At 46.0% G+C, this 22219-nt stretch overlaps 1 protein-coding gene across 4 annotated transcripts in view; it reads left to right on the forward strand.

Moving 5' to 3' along the window:
- The window catches only part of SAMD11 (sterile alpha motif domain containing 11), a 139328-nt gene that overhangs the window by 12820 nt on the left and 104289 nt on the right, over window positions 1–22219 (forward strand). For all 4 annotated transcript variants that reach the window (XM_065650040.1, XM_065650038.1, XM_065650036.1 and 1 more), the window contains exon 3: window positions 4264–4358. The gene's annotated coding sequence lies outside the window, so the exon portion shown is untranslated. The remainder of the gene's footprint in view (window positions 1–4263; window positions 4359–22219) is intronic.

Here is a 22219-nt window from a genome sequence, read left to right on the forward strand (position 1 = left end):
CACTGGAGCTGTTGCACATGTGCCCTTAATAATAGACACCTCCAGTGTGCACAGTCAGTCCTGGCCTCCCACAGCCTGGTTTATGCAGCAAGTATTGGGCATTCCATGAATCTGGGAAGGAGAAAAGTGGGATTGGGCTGGGACCGCAGGAGTGATGCAGTTGCCAGTGGAGTGTGTAAGGAGAGAGGAAGAGAACGTGGATCCAAAGACTCCTGTGAATGGGAGCTGCATAGAAAAGGACTCTTGGTGGGTAGTTGTCCTTCAATGAGAAGGCAAAGCTGGTCCTGCACCTCCTGACTTCACTTATCTGCAGAAGCTTGTGGTTTGCACAGACCTTGCAAGTCTGTTTGCAGACACCAGACATGCTCTGCCATCTGAATCTGTCAGTGCTGCTTTTGAAGTTAAGCAGATGTTAGTGCAAATGTTCCCGGGACACAATTGATAGAGTCGTGTTGAATGGAGAAGACCATGAGGCTGACATATGGAAAGGTCCAAGAGTTTTGGTGTGGTTTATATGTGAACTGCTGTATTTAACAAAACAATTAGCATCACTAAAGAGCATTTCAGCGCTGTCTGTCAGAGGAACAAGAAGGATGTTTTGATGACTTTTAAATGAGTTTTAATCCTTAGTGTATGTCCCCCACTGAACTTCAAATACTTTGGAAATGTGAGTAAAGCATCTGTTTTACAGAGGAGCATTGAAGTGTTCTTATCATTCACCTGCTTAATGCTATAGCGAGAGAAATTCCAAGCATTTCCTCAGCTGCATCCAAGACTGAAACTTCTTAACCTGCAACTGGAGATACAGCCGTCTTGTGTACGACCCGATTCTGTGCCAGTACTTTCCTCCTCCTCTTTCAGGGGCGGTATGAATTCCAGTTTCCTTTTATCCTCATGCTAGGATGCCCACATGCAACTTTCTTGCTGGTATTTTAAACCAATATCTGATAGAAGCTGGCAGGATGGTGGAAGCCTGTCAGTTCCTTACTATGGGTGTTGCCAAAGTAAAAAGTAATGTGCTTTCATTAGAAAAGTAGCTGGAAAATGGCAGAGGACCTGCATACACACAGACACAATCCCGTGCACACACCTGCTGGTATTCAGGTGGGGAGAATGGTTGGGGGAGAGGCAATGCTAAAGTGAGTTTGTGTAATTAAAGATGGAATAGCCATCTTTGCTGCTGCCTTTCTCAAGCAGCATAAAATAAGACCGAGACTGAAGGGCTGGCTTCTGGCGATCTAGCTGTGGCAGCATGAAAAATGAGGAGGAGTGCGATAAGAAACTAATAATTTATGTTCCAAGCACAGACTCACACCAGTGTGGAGGGAAATTTGTGCCAATAACTCCTACTAACTCAGAAAGGCACGCAATCTTTTATTGCACAAATTATTAACGACCAGAAAATAAATGACTCTGTAATCAGATTGGTGCTGCCGGCGCTTTTCGTTTCTTCTTTTATTTGTATAAATTCTGAAGCCAGTCTGCCCCTGAAGCTGAGTGGGAACTTTTACTGGCCCAGTGCCCTGCCTGACAACAGAACAGATTAAACAACGATGGAACAGGAATGTCCTGGTATCTCATTGCCTATCAGAGACGGCTTTAGTCAACAAACATTTTCTGGCCCCTTCAGGGGTAACAGCTCCAGGTACGCAGGGATCTCTGATTTGGGGCTCCATTGCATAGTGATTGGGTTAGTCGAACAGCAGCATAGTGAGCCTTTATTTATGAAAACCTACAGAAAAAGAACAGCTCCCCATCATGTCCTCTTGGCCCTGTCCCTTCTCAGGCTCCTTCACATCCTTCCTGTGTCCTCAGGGCTGCTGGTGTCGCGTTCCGTGTGCTTCATTCCACATGCTTCCGCTGGCGTTTATCAGTGTTTGGGCACCTACAGCCATTGCTGAAGTACACTAGAATTGTGGATTCTCAGCCCTTCTTAAATCAGGCCAAGGTGATTTTCTGCCTTGTACTTGCATGGGGAAAGGAGCAATGAGGAGTTGGGTTTATGCAGAGTCCATATGGCAGCAAAGCACCTACCACCAAATGATTACATCCTGTGATCTTGAATTAAAATCTTTGTTACGCTGTTGAAGAAAAGAAGCACTGATGAAGAATGAAACATCTTAGCAAAGATGATGACTTGTAGATTTGCTGCAGGTTCCCTTCTGTTTAGTGGTGCTGTGTGTAATCTGAAGCAGGGCAGCGTTCTGTACGGGGTAGGAGTAGTGAGGAGTTTGGGTGTGATGCCAAAGCAAGACGAGGAATTTGATTTGGGCTTGAGCTAGTAGTTATTTGCAGGGAGACACAGGGTGAACCAGAATGGTAGAAGCAAACAACTTTGAGCCCACAGGTACCTTTGGATCAAGATCTGAACTTCACTTGGAAGGTATCATGATCGCATACTGAATCTAAATCTTGGTCTGGGTTCCAGCCCCAGGAGATATTTGAATTTGAACCTAAAGTTTGCAGGACTTGCTGCCTCCAGCCTGTGGGCCAAAGCAGCCCTGTTTTGCAGCCCCAGCCTGGGTTCTGGACAGCGTGGCTTTTCGGCTCTAGACCCCAATGAAGCTGTGAGGCCCATTTCTACAATTTACACAGGTTTGCTCTGATTCAGGTGATCTCTGCAAAGGCTGCGTGACCTGGCTAAGACTCATTTAAGCCCCGTGTTTAAGGTTTGTAGGGTGGTGGTTCTTCAATAAACAGGGTTCCCTGAAGGCAAGGGAGTTACTCTGTATGCGATTAGAACCTGCTGGTCTGGGTTTAGTCCATATATTTTTCAGTTGGTGGGGGAGACCCATATGTGAGGCTCAGACTTTTTTCTTTCTTCTCCCCTCCCATTTTCCCTCCCTGTTTTGATTATGTGAACCATATGATAAGGAAGAAAAGTGTTTCTGTTGTTAATTCAGCCCATTCGTTATCAGTGGCACCATCTCCCTGATGGCTTCATCTGAAGAGGGAGGAGGGGGAGAGCTGCTTTCCCTCTCTCTTTTTTTATGGTGAGGGGGTGTTGGTGAAGGCGACCGCAGCCGGGCTGCAATAATGAATAATGTGCAGATTGTTCCTGGGGACTGCAAGTGTTTTATTAACGCAGGTTTTCTTAGACTGAATGCCCAATCACCACAGAACCATGAAACTCAAATTGCCTTACAGCTCTCTCATGAACATACTTTTAATCTCATTGACCTGTCGTTATACTACAACACATAAATTCAGATTTGGAGATCTTATGTCCAATCATAAATTGGGCTGGCAGACTTCCGATCAACAGAATAAAACTGTCTCCTGTGAGGTGGGTTTTTTATTCATCAGTACTGTTCCAGCAGATGGAGTGGAGGTACAATCGGCTTTTCTTAATAAACTGTTCTTTAAAAAAATGGAGGGAAATAAGAAACCCAGCGTGAAATTCACAGGAGAGCGAAGAAAAAAAAATAAGGTGACGTTTAAATAACATTAACATTGGCCATAAACTTAGAATGTGGAAAACTGTGAATTAAGGGGTGTTAGCTTCTGCTAACATAATGGAGAAATGATAGGAAAATAGAAGAGTTTCTGCAGTGGCATTCAGGCACACAGGTTTGGCCATAATTCTGTGTGTTTTCTGGGGGCACATATGTGCCAACCTCATGGAATTCCTTTGTCTTTTCTTATGTCTTATTCTTTTACCTAAAGAGCAACCCAGAGGAAGTCTAATTTCCTCCTTCCTCTTGTTTTGCAGTGTTTTATTTGGATGTAGCAGTGAATGGGGAATTGGAAATGTCGGTGGGTTTGGATACGAGGGGAGGCTTTGCCACGCTGGTACCAGGTGCGGGGCCTCATGCGGGAGGTTTTCCTTGTGTGAACAAAGATTCCACCAGTAAATCCTGCTGAGTGCTGATCATGGTTAGAGTGGTGTCACTGCACATGGACAATTCCTATTGTCGGCAGTAGGGATGTGTCATCCTAAATTCTGGTAGAACAGGTCAGATAATGCTTCGTGCATGCACATTTTCTCTTCACAAGTCATTGCAGGAGAGAGTCCTGTGATGATCTGAAGCTGCTAGCAGTATTTCTGATATTTTGAGCGGAGCTGCCTCCTCAAATGCGGCACACAATGTTCATGTATTATTAGTGCTTTCATTTACATAAATGTCACCTTTTGAACACTCCTCAGTTGTATGTGTTAGTCCATTAGATAATGCACTTGAGGAAAAAAAAAAAACAAAAGAAGAAAAGTATTTCATACTCTTGCAGTGTCCTGAACAAATATTTTCTCTTTATCTCCAAAAGGGTTCTCACAGACAGCAGCGCAGGCTTCCTCAAACACCGCAAACTCCAACGTACTTTGCGTCCGACCTGTTACGAGCAGCTTGGAGGTTAAGAGGGTGAGTCCATACCGTGCGTCACCATTACATGGGGCTCTGCCGGGCCAGGCTGGATTAACGTCCATCCTTCTCTGTGTACGTGTTGCTGCTAAAAGAAAATCCTCCCTAAAGACTAAAGCAGCTGAAGTTCCGTATTCCTCAAAGCATGGAGGCCTTTTCCCAACCTTTGTAGGAGACTCTGTGGTGGAAGTGGCTCAGTTAAAGAGTGTCACGGGCTTTTTAGTGTCTTTGGAGTGTTGGCAGGTGAAAGCAGCACTAGAACCTGTGGAGCTGTTGTGTTAATGTACATCTGTACCTCAGTGGAACTGCACACGGGCAGGCAGTGCTCTCTGTTTAGCCCCTGTGGTGGTTCCTTTGCTCTCAGACAGGCAAAGCAGGACAGCAAACTGGTTTTGGACAAAGGTGCAACTTCTGGCAACTGCTTTCCTTCAGGTGCTGTCCTGTGACATTGCACCTGCCACTGGCTCTGGCTTTGTTCCACTCAGCACTCCAGCCTCGTACCTCTAACAATTTAGCAGCAGTCATCTGAGGAAATAAAGCACTTTGGACTCCCTCCCCTAGGGTTTTCTGTCCTTACAGTAATTTTTTGAAGGCCTCTGTTTTCACAGCACTGGGATAGATGGACTCCTAAAATATACAGCCAATTACATAGCAGGATTTATTGGACTTTATTCTGGTGCGTGTTACATGGTGGGGGTGGGGGAGAAAGAGCGAACCCTGGAAGGAAACCCATAGCAACTGAAAATGTAAGTGTGAGGATTAGAAGTCCCCATAAATATACCTGACTCTGCCATCTCTTTTAATTAAATGCAAGGCATGAAACACGGGCGCAGAGTGCGTCGGTGACAGGGCGCAGCGGTGCTCAGAGCCGGGAAGGAGCAGCGAGTGGGGGGAACCGGCTCCGTGGGCTGGGGCTGAGACACAGAGTGGAGCCGGGAGGGTTAAAGCTGCGTGGGTGATTTAGAGCGAGCCCTTCCCAGCAAGGCAAAGGGAACTCTCCAGTCAGTTATTAATGTTTCCTGGTTTATCTCCTCATCTTCATGGGTTTAATTGTAAATTATCCAGCATGCTGTACTTCTCCGCTGTGTTTTCTTCTCCCATCGCAGATAGGTGGTAGAACATGCTGATGCTAACAAGGAAAGAGGGGTCATAGGAAAGGTCTGACTCCTCTCAGTTTTGCCTCAGGCTTGTGCAGCTATGAATTGTGAAGCTCTCCGGGCCTTATGCTGTGATTCACTCAGCTTCTGAGCCCTTCTTCCCTCAAAATGACGGGCCAGAATTTGGTTTCTATGAGCAGTGGTGCTTGGTTTCTCTCCAGATACGTGTGGCCCACAGGACCCATGTCCGAGGGACCAGGATGAGGTGCTGCGTTAATTCAATCCTCCTGTAAACAGCTTCCTCGTTTCTCCCCTTTCTACATATTTAAGCATTTTTCCTTTCCCAGATTGGTTTCGCCTTTGGTAATCTCCCCAGCACGTACTCCATCAGCACTCCTGTGGGGCTGTGTGCGTAGGAAATAAAGCCCGTAGTTCAGCACTATCCATCTAATATCTTCTGACTGCCTTTAATCATAGCATTTTCCATTTAATTGGGAAGGCAGGCACACTTTGCATATTAATACAGCACAGCCTGCACCTCCTAAGCATTAAAATCGTAGATGGCTGGGCTGTGTTATGCAGCGGCTGTGAACCTGCTGGGTGTCCTTTAGCATCTCTGTGAATGGGGTGTTTTCAGCAGGGCCGGTTTTTGCCTCCCTGATGGAATTCAATTAAAATAAACAACAGCAACAAAATCCTTCCTCCAAGAAGAAGTATTTGTATGGATTCTCTCAATTTAAATAATTGCTGTGCAGACAGTGCCGCCATGCCTCTGTCTGTTGTGTCCATTGTTTTTTTTTGATCATAACACTGTTGGTCCCATTGTCTATCCGGGACAGCCAAAGGGAAAAATATCATCTTCTCTTCAGAACTGCTGCTTGTGTAGCGTATTCCCCTTCTGTGATCCATCTATCCATGAAAGAGCCATTCTTTCTTTTCTTGGCTTCGTACTGCCACCCAGGAGTCTGTGTGAAACCAATAGTTTTGTCTTAATGTCATTGTGATTTTCATGACTCTATTTCTTGATCAAAACTTGCCTTGGGACAGACATATGGGGTTTGATTTGGAGGTCGTTTCAGTAGATCTTTCACTTTTGTGTCAAAAAAGCTTTTCAAGAGCATATTCACGTACGCACCTTGCTAGTGTAAGACACAGTGGGCAATTTACTATTGACGTTAGTTGATTGTATGTTAGGTGCTGTCCAGAAAATAGCAAATGTGCAGTTCTGCAGAGAGGAGGTGTGTGCTTTAGTCTCAAGACAGGTCCCACTTACAGTTTTCATATCCTCTTGAGGTCTTCTATTCTCCAAAGTTCAGGGGATATGTCTTTAAGGTTCCTGTTCAAAGTCGGTAGAGGAAGAAAATTGATGAGCTGAGTCTGTACTAACGTTTGAATATTTCCATTATCCAGAAGAATGCAGATCTAGAGTTCTGCCATCTTTAAGAACAGTTACCTCTGCTTTTGTATGGTATGGTGCAAAAACAGGAGCAAGCGTCGGGCAGTAATTTGCAGGCTGTCTATGGCAGGGATTTATCTTCCTTTCAGACTGAGGCACACTGGCCACAGCGCTGGGGCTGTGTAATTAATGTCGGTTAGATAAGCCTCCCATTCCTGCTTCTCCATTGTTCCTGGTGAAGCATTCAGGAAGCACCTGGGTTATTCAGCACCAAAGTGACTTCCACTTCTCCGAGAAGAAATCTGGAGTGTTCAGGCACAGTGGTAAAGCTTGTTAGACTCCTATGCACTGGCTTATAGCTCCCCAAAATAATCGTCCCTAGGGAGTGGTGCTTTTCACTGAGGGCTGTAGGGTACAATATAACACTTGTTCTGCGTTGGTCGTTGCGATCCCAGAGTCAGATCCACAGTATTCATAGGACACTGGCTGTGGCTTTACCTCGTAGCTGGAGTTCAGGGCTGTGTCTGTGAGAAAGGAAGGGGTAAACCAGTGGTGCTGCTCAACCTCGCTTGCTCTGGAGGCCGCACACAAACCCAACTTGTGCTGCCTGTCTGGCAGTAGCAAATGAAGGAGAAAACCAGACAAGAGCCTAGCTCTTTGGGATGCTTTACTCCAGGAGCCACATCCATCCTGGAGCTTGGATTCCCCATTTCATTAAGCAGTCTATTGATCTTGCTGATTACTCTGCTCTGTCAAAACTGGTTGCACTTCATAGAACCGTGACCTGTCCTTTTACAGAAATAACAGCACTTCATCATTCCCAGTGCTCGGTTATCTCTGGGCTGTGTGTCGATACTGTGACCTGTTTCGTTCTAATACTTGCTTACACATATGCAGGGACATGCAAATATTTTAATTTTTCCGTAAAAGCCTGCCTAAATTCAGCTGCTCTTTGGTTCTACTCCGGTCTGTTTTTCTGGATTCTGATGATAAAAAGTTGCTAGTTAGATCACCCCATCAGTTTGCAGGTATTGTCCTCCTGTTTTGAGACTGCTGCTGGGACTTCCAGCCAGAGTTTTGGAGGGAGGACAGTGAATGGTGTTCTAGTTATTAAAAATAGTTGGATATTTTCCATAGCTATGAAAATACAGCTTGAAAAGGACAAAATAGAGCCAGATCTTGCATGCTGCAAGTATTTTCCTTACTGATTTGTCATTGTTCCTGTAGCATGTCAGTCGTCGTAGTCATTCCTGTTTTTCTGGTCTAGTCAGAGCTATGTCACTGCGTCTCTGTCTTGACCTACAGTTCCCTCTAGACTTATAATTATGGCCTTCTTTAAAACAGACATCACTTACCGTGCCAGAAATTGTCAGTGTGGAGAAGTAGATCAAAATCCATTAGGGAAAAAGAAGTGACTAGATTAATTTCCACCTGAAATTTCAATTAAGCTTTTCAGTGTAGAGCTAGTGTGTAAACCACGCCTAGACATAATGACGCTGGATTTTTGAATTTTAGAATTGGTCTGATAGGAAGAAATAAACGGAGCTTTCTTGAATTCTGAAGTATGTGGCACTGCCACAGACAAGGGAGTAGGGCTGTAGATGGCTGTAAATATTTCAGATGTTGAAAACCACAAGGTTCTCCACATGTTAATGTGTCTGATGTGCTTAAAAGCTGGATATCCCACTGGAAACAAGTCAAAACAGATTGTTCTGCTCATTGTTATTTCAACTAGAGCCTCAGTCCTCTTTGTGTCTGTTGGAGTATGCAATAAACTAGTCCGTGAGACAATATTTCTGCATATCTGTTGAATAGGTCTCTGGTTTTCTGAAGCATCCAAGAGGACTGGTAATGTGTAACAGTCTGCTTGGGCTCAGGGTACATAAATGTGCATGGTGGGACTCGCTTCAAAATTTCTGATAAATAGCAAACAACTTTTGAAGAGGCATTTCCTGGAGAGGAACTGTGGTACTCCCATTTTCACTCCGCGCTCTCTTTTATGGGAAGGACCAGTAGCCAGCCCCATCATCATGGTTGTTACAGTCTAAGTGAGACTTGTGCTGTGAAGTGTCTAAACCATCGCGGAAAGGAGAGGCAGGACCCTGTGAGCTCAAACTGCTTTGCTGCTTGTGTTATTTCTGAAGTACCAGACTCGGCTATTTCCCTGTGCTCACAGTACGGCTGCATCCCAGCAGTTGCTGGGCTAGAAAAATGGAGTTTTCAGCTGAAACGCCTGATTCCAGTACCTTTGGGGAGACAGTTGGCTCCTGCATCTTAACAGCAGCAGGCAGAGTGTACACATTCCGCGCCTTCGACTCTGAAAAGCATCTGTTTGAAGCACTGCTGTGGAAACAGAAGAATAATATTCCTGGCATTCTGCACCAGGCTGGAATATAGAATGCAGGATAAATTGAAACGGCAGTTGATTTTTTTTTTTTTTTTTTTTTAAGGCGCTTCGAGTTTCATTGCCTTTAAAAAATTTCTTCTATTTTTTTAGAAATTTTACAGGTCTAGGCTAATGAACACTGACCCATGGTGACTGAGGTTTCTTCTGCTAAGGGACGTTGGCCACAGAGGTCTTGGGTAGCCGTTAGCGTGCGTGAACGTTGAGCAGAAGATGTTGTGTATGAGAAAGAGGAGGAGCTGGCTGTCACAGCACATACAGACTGTGTGTACATCCAGACGTGCGTACGCACGTGCACACACGCACACACGCACACAGCCATGTATAGAAACTGCAGATCCTGGGGACAGCCTTGAGAACAGGCTGTTATTGCACTTATTTGGTGTCACCCTTATTTCTAATCAGACACACACACACCTCTCACTGGCTCACTTCAGCTCTGTATCTATTTTATTATCCTGGCAGGAGACGAGCTTCATTAAGGGAGTAGAGTCTCTAACAAGGATGGGGAATGGCAACAACAAAAGGATGTAGCAATATAGTGTTATGTCAAAAAACCTTTACAAGAAAAACGGCTGACATTAGAAACAGCAAGCATTAAAAATTCAAGACGGTTGGAAGGGGAGGGCAGGACTGGAGAGAGAGAAACAAATAAGACACAGGCTTTAAACTAGTAAATCCTTGTATTTGGGAAATGCATCAAACCCTGCATGCTATTAAAACTGGTTTTATTTCTATTATTGTTAATAACATTGATAAATACTTTCTTTCTTGGTCTCAGGGTGGGCTATCAGCATTTTAAATACACATTTAACCAACCAGCTAAGCAGTCTTTCCCATGACTGGGAAGTCCCTTTCGTCATACCTGAAATGGAACTGGCTAACTCAGCCAGCAAATAATTTTGGATGTATCTTGACCAGTAGCTTAAATTTAGTGAGCTCTGTAAAGTTCTCCCAACCCATCCGCCCTGTTTCCTTTGGCTGATCAGATATGCCAGCAATCTGTGTTTTTCTAGTCAAGCTCTCGTGGAGAATCAGTTGACCCCAACACACCAAATAAAGCTTCAGGCTCATCCGCAGGTAGTAGATTAATCAGTTTTGCAAGGAGCTGAGAAGTCCAAATCTCCCCGTAAGGACATGGAAAGCAAGTTACATTGCTGGGCTATTTAAGCACGAGGAAATTTACTTAGTCTGATCTTGGCGTCTAGCCCTGATCATCTCAAACGCGTATTTATTTCCCTTCTTCTCTGCAAATTGACAGGCACATCTGTAAAGAGTAAAACCGGATCACTAATCCAGGCCTGCAATCAGCAGAATTTGAAATTGAAACTTCTGTCATCTGCCTTGTGAGAGAGATGAAGATTTGGGTGTCACCTGCGCGGTGACACCCTGAAGGACAGCGGTGGGGCCGACTTTGCCATTTTGCTCCCCTAACGTTGAGACTTCAGAAGAGACCCAAGATCCTTTAACCTGACCAGTCTAGTCCATCTCACCTACACTAAATTCATGTTAAAAATGTGATTACTCTCTCCCAACTCCTGTGCCTGAGTTTGCAGTTGCAGATGAGCACGCAGGGATGTTTTCTCTCGTGGTGCTGGTTTTATCTGCCTCTGGGGGTGCGTTAGCAGACGCCTATGGATTATATAGCATCATCTTTGGATTTCCTGCGGTGGGGGGCCTGGCTTCCCAGCTCTTCCTTTGTGTCAGGTTTCTCCCACTTTTTACAAGGCTCATTCCTATTGTTGTAATTACAGACTTTCACAGACTTTCACCAAACCAGTTCTACCCACCTTTGGTTTTAAATGCATTTTAAAAATGACACGGCAGTGTTCGGAGGTTACCAGTGGGTTTTGGGAGTGCCAGAGGCTGGGCAGGGTGTGGGGGAAAAGGGTTCCCCTTGTCTGACAGGACAGCTTGTTTTGTTACTTATGTGCAGCCAGCATGAAAAAAACAGTGAAAAAACCCCTCCCAAATGCCTAGGTCAGGTGGTGGAACCATCAGCGTAGCCTCTCCTTGTTTCGGACAGCTTCGGGTTAAAAAGGTCCCACAAAACAAAGGAGATAAAAACAGGAACCTCTTTCTTTGACACTTTCAGCTTTATTGCTTTAGAAGTGGAAGCAGCAGAGCCATGCTTAATAAATCCTGGGATTTAGGAAGTATATCAAGCTCTGCACAGTACTAAAGCTAGTTAAAGTGCCTGCTGTCTACTGCTCCTGTGACTTTGTGAACAGCTCCAACAGTCTGCCAGGTGCTTCAGACAGGGCAGAAAAGGAGACTCCTACCCGCGTCTGAACTCCTTCCCTCGCAGCACCTCTCTCTGTGTCTTTAGCTAGTCATCCTTCCTTCTCACTTCTCCCCTAGCAGACAGCCACGGGCCTTTCTGTCTCTTTTTTTGCATAAATGCATTGGTTTTACATGGAGAATGGGGCATCCAGCTGGACACGGAGGATTTTTCCCTTTCTGTTTTCTTGCCACAACTGCTACGTTTTGCTTGAGGTCCTTCTTCCTGCCTTTGATGCTTTTCTTCTCCAGTTCTCTTTCCTCAGCAGCATCAGGTTGGATATTAAGAGTTACCCAGGTGACAGCTTTTTGAGTTCCCTTTATTACGACTTCTCAGAAAGGGTGAAGTAGCAGAAAACCTCCTGCAGTTTCTTCTGGCCTTCAGGGAACCGTATCTTCCTAAACCAGCCAAGCAGCCCTCCAGCAGGTCAGGGTTGCTGTTGCTCTCCAAGGCATGTTTTGAGTTATCCTGTTGTTTGGCAGCATCGGTGGAAAGGGACGGTTGTGTGTTGTGGTTAGCGTAAAACCTGCTCCTTGATTTGTTCGGGTGACATGATGCAGCCCAGACCAGAGGGAAGGGTTTGTACACGGACAGACACAGGAGCTGTGGGAGCGGGGGTTTCTTAACTCCCACTGTAATGTCAATTTGTGACCCTCTGAGTGGTATAATACCTGCACGTGTTTATTCACTGGCCTTCCAAGTGCAGCAGGGTAGGAAAAGAAGGTGGTGAAAGGAGGCTGGGGTCAACGTGTTGACAGCAAAATATCCACTGAGAAAAAAAACGTTCACTTTGAAAAACAGCAACAACCACCTTTTCTGTCTGTCTCTGTGCAGTTGTGTGTATGTGTGCAGGCTCTCGCTCTCACACACAGTTCTCCTCTTAATATTACTCATCCTTATTACGTATCATTATTCTTTATTATGATTTATATGCCACGCCATGGCTTTATTATGATTTATACCCCTGTCCCCAAAAGAGCTTACGGAAGGTATCACATAGCAAAAAGAGAGGCATCCCTGTACAGGGGAGGAAACATGGCTTTCTCCCCAAGCAGCGACTCTTCTAAGCTACAATAAACCTCATTTCTCTGCTTCTGCAAAAGGATTTGGTTTTACTTGTACCAAGTCTACAGGTCAAGCTTTTATCCGAGGTTATGCTCCCCAATTCCTTTGCTGCTGAGTGTGAAAAGCTGCTAACAGCGTCAGTAGGAGTTGCTTGTTGCTGGCAGCAAGGAACAATGTCCTTCCCTCCTCCTGCTAATTCTTCTAGATGTTGATTTTCATCTTGCTTAGTAAAAGAGATTTGTTTAATGATTGCCCTTAAAGGAGGCTGATCCTTGTTCTGGTCGGGTAGGAACTTTCTGGGCTGCTTTACAATAGCAGCTTCACTCAGTGCTACTCTTAAAATTAGTCACAATTTAGGGGCATTTCCACAGCTCAAAACATCATCAGAGGCAGCGTTACATTTGGGTACCGGCGTGTAAATAACAATGATCAAGTGCATAATGTTTTCGAAGTTGCCAATAATGTTTCAGTGTTCACCTGAAGGAACCTTAACATGTTGCTTGGTTTTGAGCAAAAAGACGTCCTGTTTTGTCAGTTGTGTTGCTTTGTCGAGAGACCTGAAGAAGTGAAGTGCCGCGTCTCCAGAACTCTGGAAATTTTCTCCTCTCTTTGGTAACAGAATAACTTAACTCCCCAGACCAGAAAACTGAAGGAAGGAACCTGCTCTGCAGGCTAAAGGTGGAATCTTCAAAGAAATGTAAAGGAGACCGGAGCTGGCTCAGAATGAGACTTTCAGAACTAAGTACCTGGGGAGCCCAAGGACGTGTGCTTTCCACTCCCTCAGACCTTTTGTCTTCACTGAGGAAAACATCTGTCTTTTTGAAATGTATAAACTTCTATTTTTTATTGCCGAGGCCTTACTGCTTCGTCCACATTAGAATTTAAAGCTGGGCTCGTCTGTGAGCTCCTTTGGAAAGGCCAGTGAAGGCCGCAGCAGGTACCAGAGAAAAAAGGGAGGAGATGCAAGGACTTTCCTCGAATGCACATGGGAAGTGGCAAAGCTGTCCAAAAACCTGGACTTCCCAGAGCTGATGTTCATGATTTTTTTGTATTACGGGAAACCCATGACAATGATAAAAACAACAGTGTCCCACCCTCCCGCTTCTTTACTGGCCGTGGTTTAGGTGGCTGTGGTGCAGACAGCAAGGGGTCATCTCAGCTGGGGAAACAGGGCTACGGCAGAGTCAGGAAAAACTTTGGAGAACCACTTTGGAGTTGGGAATACAGCAGTGAATGGTGTGAAGTGTTGTTCCATGACAAGGAAGCTCGCTTTTTTGCACAGGTTGTCCATTTTAACATGGCATAAATAATCTTTGCCGGGTATTCAGGTCTGTGTGGAGCCCCCATGATGGAATGACACCAGTGAGGAGGAAAAGAGGAGTTAACCAAAGCCTTCAAATGCAACCAGCTCCCCTGGGGCAGAGCAAAGGAAACAAACTCTGAGCTTAGGTTTCTGCGCTGTGTTTGGGTTTTTTGATCTGGCGTCCAGGTTGGATGCCAGAAGTTTCTAAAGCTGGCCTGGTGTGACTCTGATCCTATTTGAAACATTGGCAAAACTCACGTGGAATTCAGTAACGCAAAAAAGAGCAGAGTCTTGGAGTGCATCAGCCAGCTGTTCGGGGCAGGGACCGGCTCTTGTCCTTTGTACAGCACCTCATGCAACGTGGTCCTGGTTCTGAGATGTAACAGCAGCGCAAACAATAAATAATAATGTTTTGTGAGTTGATCAGGGCTGAGGGCAAGCATACATGTATGCGACATGTCTCTATGTATGAGTAAGTATCAGAACTAGGGAGTAGCGGATATTTAATCACAATAAATAGACACATTTTCTTCCCTTTTTTCCTGAGGAGCTGGTCAACCATCTAGCTATTTTATTTATTTATTAAATATCACTGGAGATCGTTCAGCAGCAGGGGAGCACTGCTCTGTCTCCCGAATGATGATTGCCATCAGGCTTGAGAAATCAGTCATTTCTGGCAAGAAAAAAAACTGTTTGGTGGGTTAATGATGCAGAGTAAATACTGACAGTGGCCAGTGGTCTGAGCACACCAGACATGACCTAAGGGAATCATAGATTCTGAGGGGGCTGTTGCTCCTGCTTCTCTGTAATGTGATTGCTTCTTTATAATGGCTTCAACTTCTTCTCCCCCCGCCCCCCCACCCTCCTTTATCATTATTGACCACGGAGCATCAGTAAGGCTAGAGAATAAATAGTTCCCTGATGGTTAACAACAGGCTCTCCACCAATTGGAATTCAAGCTGTGCTCCCTGTTATATTCTTTATAATCACACTTTATTGCATAGAGCGGCAAATAAAGCATCTATGTGTTCCTATCCCCCTCCTGCCTTTTCCTCCTCGCCACCCCCGGGGAAATTGGGTGCTATGGAGTAGGTGAGAGGAGGCTCTAGGGCTGGCCGTGCACCAGTGGGACAGCCCTTCCCACCGCGGGGGTGCAGGAAAACCGCCCCCGCCGTGCGGGACATCTCCTGCCCTGCTCCCGGGGAGGGAACCGGTCCCCTTGTCCCGGGCAGCTGGGCAGCCTGCAGCGGCCTCAGCCCAGCCGGCAGCCGCCGAGCGAGCTGCTGGATGTGTGTGTGGTGCCGGGGGCCGCCGGCTCCCCCCTCCCCGCCCTCCGCAGCCGCCCCCGCCGCCGCCACCCCCGGCGGCGCAGCGCGGCCCGACCCGCCGGGGCCGCCTGGCTCCTGCGCGCCCCAGTGTTTGCGCAGCCACCCCCCTCGTCTGGGGCCGGCTTGGGGCTGGCTCCAGGCTCCCGGGGGCGGGAGGTGATGATTTTCCAGTGGGTATTTGTCAGGTCAGAGTCTGCGCCGCCCGCCGGGCTCCGCGCCTCGCTCCCCGGGTTATTTATTACCTCTCTCCCCGGCGGCAGCGCTGCGGCTCCGGGGCTGCTGCCAGCAACCCGCGGCGGCGGGGGGTCCGCAGGGGGGTTCCCGAGCAGCGACGGGCCGGCCGGGAGCGCTCCTCGGCTCGGCCCGCTGGGTACCGCGCTCCTTTCTCTCGGCCGCTCTCGCCCCTCCGGTGCAGCCGGGGCTGGGGTCTGCGGGAGCGTTTGTTGCTTGGCGAGAGAGAGGCAGCAGGAAAAAGGCTTTTCTGAGGGCTGGAAGAAGGCTGGTTGTTGAAAAGCACTCTGGAGCTGAGTTAGAGGAGAAGGAATCGAATGTATTTCTAATCGTGATTTGATTTGGTGGAGCTAGAGGCACTGTTAGAACATCCCAGCCTCCACTGTTGGCAATCAGTTAGCTGGAATTCCTGATACCCTTAACAAGCTCATCTCCTCCTTATTCATGATCTCAGAAATCTCTTTCAAGCAAGGGAGAAAATTCACGTTTGTGGACTTTTCGCCTTCCCATGGCGGTCAGAGAGAGCTATGCTCAGTCAGCACTGCGACCTGTCGGGCTCTGTAGCTGCTCTGGAAGGTGGATTGCAAAAGGATGGGGCTGTAGTTCACCTCAGCACTCAGTCATACCTGCAGATAAACGATAGGAGTGAGACAATGGGTTTGGCTGGGACAGCCCGTGAACAGCTCTGGTGCGTCTTTGTCTCCGTAAACTCAAGCGGTGGACAACCTGGGCTGGAGAATGGGGTCAGAGCCGCGTCACTCTGGCAGCCACACTGTACCATTGCAGATGAAGAATTACTCAAAATCCACATGACAATGCTGTTACGTGATTCACATTTATTGTATTTTTGTTGAGTCACGGTATGTAAAGTTGGATTTTTAAGATAAAATGGAATGCAATCCCTGGGCTGGCCTTATCTGCTGTTGCTGGCTGAGTTATGTTCCTAGGATACCTTTAGTCTAACGATCTCGTAGTGCTTTCCAGATCTTCATTAACATTTCACTCTTATTTCAGCTTGTTTCTGTCTTTGCATGCAGATTTCTTGTGTGCCCAACCAGTTTGTTTCCCCTGCCGGAAGACGGTGTGAGCAGGGTCCCTCCATGGATTTGTGACGTGAGCCTGCTCTAAGTGATGCGACAGGAACAGCAAAGCATCGGGGAAAGGCCTGAGTTGTTGGTTGACTTGTCAGAAAGAAATGCCCCTGTCTTGTGGAGAATTGCCACAGCATGTGGGAAAAATAGTCTTGGTTCTGTTTGTGATTATTCCAGTCTAAGTTTTATCTTCTGTACTAGTCTGTCCCTTGCATAGAGAATTGCTGACTGCTGTTCTTCCTGAAAAGCGCAGGCACTTAAACCCTATACGGTGATGGAGCTCTAGGGTCCCCACGTGTGACAGACATGCAACCCACATTTCTTTTGCAAGGGCAAGCAGCTCGCGATTCCATCTTGCTCCTGACAGCTTGACCCCTCGCTATTGTTAAGGTGCCTTTCAGACGTGAAACTTCTGTGCCGCTTGCAACGTATTCGCCAAGTCAAAACAAAGTGGGAACCAGTGAGCAAACTCACAGTGAATTACACTTCTCTCATTCTGACCAGAACTCCTTGGGCACAGGAAATACAAGAAGCAAAGTAGATCTTATTTTGTTCAGCTGTATTTCTCTCCTGGTGTCACCTGCTTGTCTGCAGATGCACCGCAATCCCCAGAACTCCTGAACCTTTTTTTTTTTTTAATTTTGCCCTCCCTGTTGCCCTCACCCTCACTCCCAAGCAGTGAAAATGTGTCCCAAAAGGCTTTGCCTCTGGTTCATAGGGAGAGGAGAAAAGAGACCACTGTAACTTCTAGGATGTGTCAGGACAAGCATTGTTACAGGCAGGTTAGGGGGGCACACGTGGAGGGGAACTGGGCGCTCTGGAGGGTCCGCACACGCAGGTGGGAAGGCAGGGGAAAATGCTACCAAGAGCTGGTTAGCAACAGTCAGAAGCTGCTAATTATCCCACGCTCCAGCTTGTTCTCATGAAAGCTGGGAAACTCCCTCTTTGATCCTCCTGCATTTCATCTCATAATTGGATGGGGGTTCCAGATGTTACTGCTGAGCGTTTCAGGGAGCTGATGTATCTTGAGTCAAGGGCCATGGACAATCCCAGAGGTATTTTCAGTGCTTTGCTGAAGGAGTGCTTGGGACACCGTTCCGCTTCCCGTCCCTGTGAAGTTATTGCTGGGTTTTATTTGTGTTGTCTCTTGAATGGCCTTTTCTTTACCATACGCATCCTTAAGGTTCCACCCTTTTTTGCTCAAGTTTCATGGAGAACGGAGCTGAATGTTTATTTCCTGCTGCTTAGAAGAGGTTTGAATTGGATTAAGTTTGTGTCTCATTGCTGCAGGTCTGTATGACTATTCCAATAAATGGATTTACTGATGTAGTGGCATTTAGTGGTAGCTACTGCAGCAGCAAGTCTGAAGACAGCTCCAAGAACATCGGTGGAAAGGGAGTTTTGAATTTCTCATTGCAAATATGCACACTGAAAGCCTGATCCTGGCAGCTAGTTCTTTTCATGAACACTACACCCAACCTAAGCAAAACAACTTGAGATGTAAAGATGTGATTTTTACAGTAGTTGCTCATTAATGGGCTACAGATCAAGTTATTAGCAAAAATCAGCTGGGGAGGAAGAGTCACAGTTCCCGTCTGTTCCACGAGGAGACAAATCCACTCCTGAAACACCTGGTCTCACAGAAGCTCTGATTACAAACTCTCATTGCACTCTGCGTTTCTTTAGTGTTTCCAGAATTATTTCTCCTGTGGCACAGGAGAAACGATATGGTGAACGGTAGGGGCTGAGAAAGAAGGTCTGTTTGCTTGGAAAAAGTTACAAAAGTACCCGTGTAGTTAAAGTACTGTAGGTATAACAATATGATCTCTATTATTATTCCAAATAATAATGCCTTTCCCCAGTTGAGTAACACAAATAAGATCAGAAAAGTACCTCTCAGAAAAGCTTCCCAAGCAGGAGTTACGCAGAATGAAATGGCTGTGTAATTTTAGTGGTAAATCTCTTAGTGCAGACAAACTCTGGCTCTTGTTGTGGTCCCAGAGAATGTCACAAAAGAGGCCATTAGTGTTACTAAAGGGTCAGCAGTTTTTTAAGGAAATGTTTTCCATAATCAGCTATAATGTGAAATAGCTACCTAGATACCATAGTGACAGAGGTAGATGGGATGTGCCAGGTACTCCCTGTAACAACGTCTTGAGGATCTCCCTAGGAATTAAAACACCCGCTCACACACTTACCGTGGAGGGTTTTAGCTCCAGATGGAAGAAAAATCCCCATTGAGCCAAACAACGTGTACGGACACACAGATTACTTCTTAGGAGAACAATGTGTTTGTGGTGGTCTGAAGGTTAATCCAGATTGGGACTTCATCTCCAGATTCATTTAGTGAGAACCGATACAATCTTTGTAGTTCTAACAAAAATACCCAATACATTGGAACAATGAGCATTCTTGCAGTCAAATACAGCAAATTCCCTGGTGAGTTATGCTGGGTCTACTCTCAGGTATTAGTAGGAGAGAGGGCGAGAATTTTGCACTCAATAATTTATAGATCCATAAAGACTTTTTTTTTTGAGCAAGTAATAATTATTTGGAAATTAAGGGTAATTAAAAGCAATACTATTCCTATAAATGCATTCAGTTACTTTGTCAAGACAATTTTATATTTGTTTCCTATGATGTTCCTATGTGCATCCTAATCAGTGTTGTGCTGTAATTGTGATTAGAGCCCACACCACAGAGCCAGACTCATTAATAACTGGAGGAAAGAACCAGGCAGTTGGGTAGTAAGAGACTTACTTCTGTCTTCTGGATACTTACAGTGGATTAGAGTTTTTTTATTTTAGGGTCAGTGCAGCCTTAACCTATATGCAGCGGTTTATGGCTAATGCCAGCGTTGCTTCTGCATGCAGAGCGCGTGTGAGAGACGTCTGTATGCTCGATGTACTTAAAAGGGGAGACAGGAACTTAAAAGATCTCTTTCCTTCAGTATTCATCCTCAGTAATTGGCCCCAACTTCCTCCTAAGTCTTTCCCAGGTAGTGAAAGATGACATGTGAGTTGGAACCCAGCTTTTTGCCCCTTCAGCTGTTGGCACATCCGTTAGTCTGCTGAGGATGAGACGCAAGTTACCATATGGCTGAAGTGTTAGTGACTGAAATTGCTCCCATAAAGCCAAACTAATATTTCAGCAGCCTGTCTCTTACCAATTGATATGCACAGAACCTCAGGTTTGATATTTTAGCTTTTCCTGTCTTTCTCAGGGCACAAACCAAAGAAAAAATAGCTCTCTTGTTTACCCAAGAGTCTATTTTGTGAGTGCCCACGCCTGCGCATCCTGGTGTGTCTGTGTCTGACAATGACCTTGGTGCCAGGCTCTCCTGGGCAATGGAGCTGGAGCTGTTCCCATCATTCCAGCCCAGCTATGGGTAACTCTGCTACAGACACAGATGAAAGGAATCGCTTTTGTGAACAGTGCAATATTCAAAATGCCTTTTTATCCTTTCCTCCTGGAGCAAATCTTTAAATTCTGTGAGTGTACAGAGTAGTTTTTCAAGTGTGTGCTGCCAACGTACCCATTTGCACGTGTGGCTTTTGAGTGTGAAGAGTGAAAATAGTTTGTGCCATGTCTGGATGCAGATTGGTTTTGGCAAAGGCAAGGAAGGTGTTCGACAAACAAAATCCTTCTCTCCTGCTGTGTACAAACTAGTTATTTGTAAGTCTTTGCCAAAGAGTTTAGATGAACAATTTTAGGCATCAGGCAAAATTACTTGTAAACTGCTTGCTCTGACGTTTATGCATTTGCCAGTTTTGGTGTATTATGGGTCACAATTACTTGGTTTTGCTCAGTGATTGAGTTATTGAACTTGAGAAAAACAGAGGTATAGAAATAGATAGTGTGAGATAGAGATGAAAGAGGAGTGTGAACACCTGAAGCTGTGCTTTACGGAACTGTGTTCTCTCTGTTTTATGAGTGAAGAACCTGAATTTGGAGTCAGTAGGTGAATTGCTGCAGTCACATAGTGAAGCAAAATAGGCAGAAATAGAAGTTGGGATGCCCGGCTCCACGTGTAGAAAAGTTCAAGTGTGAGAGTCTGACGAACAACCAGAGCTCGTCGCTAACGAGGTGCAGCAGGCAGCTTCTCTTGCCCACAAGGATGCTGCATTTGCTGGGAAGTAACACGAGGGAAGGAGCAGGAAAGTTATTCTTCCAAACAAATCACCATGAGAAGATTCAAATGTGTAAATACCCGTTTACATTTTTTTTTTAGATTTCTTTAGTTTTGTTTTTGTTATTGTTTTCTTACATCTTTATGGAAGTTTTTGTTTGATTAAAGCACTTTGTTGCAGTGTAGTCACGGCAACAAGTTGACTTGAAAAGATTTAAAAGAAAAGCAAAACCCAAACAAGACAAGCCGTCCTGTGGTCCTGGCCCAGCTAGTTTAGAATTGGGGTCCTTCCCTCCTGGATAAAACTTCCTTCACTTCTCCCCAACAGACATGTAATTCCTCTAGATTTTTGAGTACTGGTCTGCTTAGACTGGTCCCGTAGCTATACAGGGCACTTGTAGGGAAGGTGATTTGGAAGAGGCATTTTGTGAAAATAATTTGATAAGAACAGAGTTCCATAAACCACCACTGACTGTTCCAGACTGTTCTCTTGGAAGCAAAATGCCCATATGACACAGGGATATTTGCAATTTACAGCTCTGGTTTGTTGTGTAAGCGCATACTACCACAACCCTACCTCCAAGAAAGAAAAACCTCTGAGTACCATAATGCTCCTTTTTCACGCCAATAAATTGATGTACAAGGCAGTGTTCTGTATCAGTGGGATTAAAAATGGTACAACCCAGCAGTTCCTGCAGAAGCATTTTTTGAGAAGCAAAGCCCTTTGCAGTGTCCTCCTCCCCTGAATACCCACCTGTGCCTTCCCTGCTGTTGCTCTTGCTGCTGGGCTGTCAAAATCTCTCTCCTAATGAAGCAGTCTGGCCCGAGGCTACTATTACCTCCAACCCCCATCCCGCTGAGCGTGACTCCGGCAGCGTGGCTGGCTCTTCACACGCAGCGAGCACAGAGCTGGGCCACACCTGGCAAAGAATAAAAGGCAAAAAGCAGCGGATCCTGGCTGTTCGGCAGCCCTGGTGTCCTCTGAGCCTGTGCAAGAGGCTGGGGAAGGCACGGATACGGCTGGCTCGGGAGGTACGTGGTGGTTTGGTCTCCTTCCCTGCCTTTTCGCAGGTTCAGCAATTTGGTAGGGACAGAGTGGTTGCTTTGATGGCATGAAAGGCCGAGCACCCCAACTTTGGGGGAAACGACATGATTCAGTGGATACTACACCAATTGTTGAAATGTGTTTTATGATCTAAGCTTTTCTGGTGTACAGGACAGAACTTTGCCTAGTGTTGGATGTGAGAAACTCACGCTTGCTACGACAAGGCCGGCAAAACCAGTGCTACAGATGCAGCTGTGCTGGCAGAACGTTGGATCCATTCCTTTAGCTTGGGCAGAGGCATAACGGTGTCAGAGACGGCACATATGGTGTCTGTGCTGGCATCCTGCAAAGGCACACGCTCTGGATGAATTTGTGAACTCAAGCTGGTCGTTTTACATGTACCTGGTTGTCTCTCTCCTCCCAGCCTCAACCTGTCTTTCCTGTAAAGGGGCAGGGCCTGCATGTGCAATGAGTTTTTAGAACACTTAGCA

This window comes from Caloenas nicobarica, chromosome 22 (assembly GCF_036013445.1).
Source record: "Caloenas nicobarica isolate bCalNic1 chromosome 22, bCalNic1.hap1, whole genome shotgun sequence".
Taxonomy (NCBI): domain Eukaryota; kingdom Metazoa; phylum Chordata; class Aves; order Columbiformes; family Columbidae; genus Caloenas; species Caloenas nicobarica.